Source organism: Myotis davidii, unplaced genomic scaffold, assembly GCF_000327345.1.
Source record: "Myotis davidii unplaced genomic scaffold, ASM32734v1 scaffold902, whole genome shotgun sequence".
NCBI lineage: Eukaryota > Metazoa > Chordata > Mammalia > Chiroptera > Vespertilionidae > Myotis > Myotis davidii.
Window position 1 is genome coordinate 3,064,786 of NW_006293951.1, and position 5,156 is coordinate 3,069,941.

Below are 5,156 nucleotides of genomic sequence, written 5' to 3' on the forward strand. Positions count from 1 at the left end.
AATGAGCATTTAAGGTAAGATACGAAGCCCCTGCCCACCAAAAACGTAAGCAGACAGGTTTTAAAATTAAAAGTTAATTTCCCAATGGTATTTTTCACAGAAATAGAACAAACAATCCTAAATTTGTATGGAACCACAAAAGACCCACAAATAGCCAAAACAGTCGAGAAAAATGGGACAAAGCTAGATGCATCATGCTCCCTGATGTCAAGGTATATTACAAAGCCGCAATAATCAAAACAATATGGTACTAACAAAAAAACATACCTATCAATGGAACAGAATTGAGAGCCCAGAAATAAATCCATGAATTTGACCAAAACCTATAACCAAACAAAAGCTTTACTTGGGAGCCTTTTTAGGTATTGCAAATCTGGAAGACACAGATATAGGTAGAAACCCAACTTGATTCTGAGGGAGAATGAAAGGATCAGAGTTTATAAAGATAGAGAAAAGGGAGTTTCCAGAGAGGTTGCACAAGTTGCTTTGAAAGAGCTATGATCGGTGCTGGCAAACCAACTTATATTATGGTATAAATGATTAACTGCTAGGTATGTCCTATTGCTAGTAAAAAAAAAAAAATTAATAGAGTTCAGTGACGCAGAGCCAGTTCCAGAAACTGTATCCCCAGCTGGCGTGGACATTGGTTGAACATTGACCTATGAACCAGGAGGCCACAATTTGATTCCTGGTCAGGGTACATGCCCAGGTTGCCAGCTCAATCCCCAGAGGAGGCGTGCAGGAGGCAGCCAATCCATGATTCTCTCTCATCATTGATGTTGGTTCTATCTCTTTTTCTCTCCCTTCCTCTCTGAAAACAATAAAAATATATTTAAAAAAGAAATTGCATCATGATGTATTGTTGGGTTTAGCCCAGTTCAAAAGTTCAGTTTCACTTGGAGAGAGTGTGTTAACTCAGCTTCCTGCATGCCACCCATTTTAAATTGCTCTCATAAAACTCCTGGAAGAAAACATAGGAGGTAAGTTCCTGACGTCATTCTTCAAGATGAGTTTTTAGATGTGACACCAAAAATAAAGACAACAAAAACAAATGAAACTACATCACATTAAAAAGCTTCTGCAGCGTGGCCAGTGTGGCTCAATGGTTCAATGTCAATCTATGAACCAGTAGGATTGGATTCTGATCAGGGCCCCATGCCCAGGGTTGCGGGCTTGATCCCCAGTAGGAGGCATGCAGGAGGCAGCAGATCAATGAGGCGCCAGCAGTGGAGGACCCCACATCCAAGACCCAGGAACCAGAAAGGCCCCCAGGAGTGGAGGGCCTGATGCTCAGAGGCCCAGCTGTGGCTCGCCCTGCAGACTCCCTCTGCCTGTCGCCCTGCAAGAGGAAGGACAACTGGAACCCAGACTTCAGTGGGACTGTTCCTCCCAGCATCGCTCTCAGGTGCAACCCCTTTCATGGGGAGGCTAGCAGCAGCAGATCTGAGGTGCAGTGGCCAGGAAGATGACCGGCTGCCTCCACCCTGACCCTTCATGGGATGATCCTTTAGGACAAAAGTTCTTACAATAACACTTCTCAGTTGAATAGCCATGTAAGACATTGGTCTTCATAGACATCTGTACATTTTTCTTTTGGTTACCTAATAAATTATGTAAGAATTCCAACATCTTTCTCCTGTGTTCCCCTCCTTTGGTGGCTAGGGAAGGACTAAGTGAGGGTCCCCATAAGTCGCCTGACATTGGGCGCTGGTAAGGCAGTCAGGGGACGTCAAGGGTCATCAAACTGGGACTCGCATTTGGGGCCTCTAAGAGTCCAGCAGAGAGGCAGCCAGCAGCCCCAGGAACTCCTTAACCCAGAACCCCTTCAGCTCCCGGGCCCCGCCCCTTACCTCTGCCTCCAGACTCTGGACTGGGCATGCCAGTTTCCAATACCCACTCCCAAATTAATGACTTACCAAGGCTCATTGCTGATAAAGAACCAAAACTCAACAGAGTACTTTTAAAGATTTAATTGGCTTTATTATTAAAAGATTCACAAATAAGCCCGCCCGCGGTGGCTCAGTGGTCGAGCATGGGCTTATGAACCAGGAGGTCACAGTTAGATTCCCGGTCAGGGCATATGCGCAGGTTGTGGGCTCAATCCCCAGTATGGGGCATGCAGGAGGGAGCCTATTGATGATTCTCTCTCAACATTGGTGTTTCTCTCCCTCTCCTCACCTCTCTGAAATCAATAAAGACATCTCAAAAATAAAAAGATTCATGAATCAGGCAGCGTCCTGTCTAGCAACTAAAATGGCTTGTACAAAATGAAATTTTTATAGGGAGAGGCTATGTCAGAGGCATTATTAGCCAAAGAAAGGATTATTTTTACCCAGCTCATCTTCTCTGGAGGGGGAGGAAGAAGAACGGAAAGGGTTTTCCTATGCAGATTGTATCCTTGGGGCGTGGGAGGATGAGAAAGATGGAGAGGGTCCATGTGACAGATTACCTACCTGGTGCCTAACTGGAAAAATCTAGTCTGGTTGATTGAGATTACATTTCTGGGAGAGACTGAAATTGCAGTTAAATCAGGTATAAAATCTAGGTTCGGTATCATGGGCTTTTAGCAGGAGTGGGCCTGTGGGGCCTGTGGTGTTTTCTTTGACATTACCAAATAAAGTAGAACTATTGTATCCAACATATCTGGGGTTTAAACCAGGCACTGCCTTAAACAATGCCCAGCAAAGTGTAAATGCTCAATAAATGTCAACAATTATTATAACCAGAGGCCCAGTGCACAAACTCGTGCACAGGATGGGGAGGGGATGTGGAAGGTTGGCCAGCTGGCCCCGCCCCCTAGTAGAACTCCTGGTCAAGGGGAAGATTTGCATATTAGGCTTTTATTATATAGGAGGATTGCTCAACTGTGATTTCTCTGGGATCAAAGTAATCCACTGAGATTGAACTCACAGAAGTCTCAACGTGTAGACTTTCTCCCTCAGGGGCTATTCCTGTAACCCCTTCACTTGACCTCACTAGTTTCTGGCATCCCACCCTTTCTCAGCTTCCCTTTAGGATTCTATGTGTCACCTTCAGTCCTCAAACTAACACTCCACCCCCTGAGCATACCAGCTAGGGCTGTGTCTGCTTCACATTTAATCATATTCAAGAATTTGCTCATAAAAAGGCTGTGGAGTGTTGCAGTATAAAGAAATCAAAGGCTATTTAAAAGTTATTCTCATTTGTTTCTAATGGCAGGACATGAAGAATTATTTTTTATTGGACATATCATACCACAAGTGCCTCTGATATTAATTTTTTAAATAACTCCACTTTTAAGCATTTCCTGACAGATATTCAACAACTGCTCCACATAGTGATACATGATGAATCTTATATTTTTGTAGGACTTTAATTGCTCATTAATGTGCCACGTAGGAATAACATAATGGTTCTTTCATCCATACATAGAGGAGGCATATCAGGAAAGTGAGGAGCCCAGGAGTTGAGTCACAGAGCTGGGTCTGAATCCTGGCTCGGTCACTCACTTTAGACAAACAATTTAACCTTTTTAAAACCAAATGTTCACTCAATGGTCATAACTTTATATGTAAGATTAATATTTATTAAGAAAGTCAGCCAGGCCCAGCCAGCATGGCTCAGTAGTTGAATGTCCATCTATGAACCAGGTTGGTCATGGTTCGATTCCAGGTCAGGGTACATGCCTGAGTTGGGAACTCAAGCCCCAGTGTGGAGTGTAGAAGAGGCAGCCAATCAATGATTCTCATTATTGATGTTTCTCTCTCTCTCTCTCTCTCTCTCTCTCCTCTCTCTCTTCCTCTCTAAAATCAATAAAAATATGTATTAAAAAAACAGCCAGGAATTGGATAAACAATGAAGAAAATATATGGTTTAACACTAAAGATGATAGTTACATCTTCAGGTTGTATGTGTATTAAATGAGATAATATATACCAAGTGTCGGGCAATATATTTATTGGCAGAACACTAGACAAAATTCTCAAAAAATGAGAGTACTGACAGATACTTGAGAGTACCTTTTTAAAAAAATTTTCCTCTGCTGTGTAATTCAGTAGCCAGGAGCCACATATGGCTATTGAGAATCTGAAATGTTCATCTGAATTAGGATGTCCTGTACAGAACATGTAAAATATACACCAGAATTCCGAATCTTTGTATCAAAAAAAAGTGTGTGGGGGGGAGTAAAATATCTCACTAATAATTTTTATGAACATATTCACAATATATTTTAAATATATTGGATTAGGTAAAATGTATTATTGAAATTAATTTCACTAGTTTCTTTTTACTCTTCGTAATGTAATTACTAGAAAACTAAAATCACGTATTTGCTCACATATCATTTCTATTACACAGCACTATGCTAGACAACAGGTACTCTGAACACAAATATAACTAAGGTAGGTCCTAGGCCAGTGATGGTGAACCTTTTGAGCTCGGCGTGTCAGCATTTTGAAAAACCCTAACTTAACTCTGGTGCTATGTCACATATAGAAATTTTTTGATATTTGCAACCATAGTAAAACAAAGATGTATATTTTTGATATTTATTTTATATATTTAAATGCCATTTAACAAAGAAAAATCAACCAAAAAAATGAGTTCACGTGTCACCTCTGACACGGGTGTCATAGGTTCGCCATTACTGGCCTAGGCACTCAAAGAGCTTCCAATTTACCTAGGAAATGAGGTTAATTGCTATATAACATGATAAGTATTCTTACAGCAGTATAAAAAAAGTCAGCAAAATCTTAGAAACAGAGCCACACTTTATGACCCTTGAAGAGTTTTGGACCACTGTATATATCAGATAGGAAAACCGGAGCAACTCTTTTGCCCACAGATCTTATTAAGGAACATTTTGGGTATGATCTGAAACATTTTGGGATCCAGATATGTTACACATGTCAATTCCTGTGTTTAGGAAAACATTGAAATGTCTGCTGTAACAACTTCAATTGTTGTTAAGATAATCTCGTACCAGAGGAGAAACCAAGATGGCAGCATAGGTAAAAACCGGAGTTTGCTGCCTCGAACAACCACTTCAAAAATACAACTAAAAGATGGAACGGACATCATCCAGAACCACAGGAAGGCTGGTTTAGTGGAAATTCTACAACTAGAAGGAAAGAGAAAAGCATACCAAGACTCAGAGGAGGCGCAGTGCGGAAGTA

General features: G+C 41.3%; 1 protein-coding gene across 1 annotated transcript in view; it reads left to right on the top strand.

The window, feature by feature from the left end:
* DENND5B (DENN/MADD domain containing 5B) overlaps positions 1 to 5,156 on the top strand; it is an 831,092-nt gene that overhangs the window by 362,528 nt on the left and 463,408 nt on the right. The window lies entirely within an intron of this gene.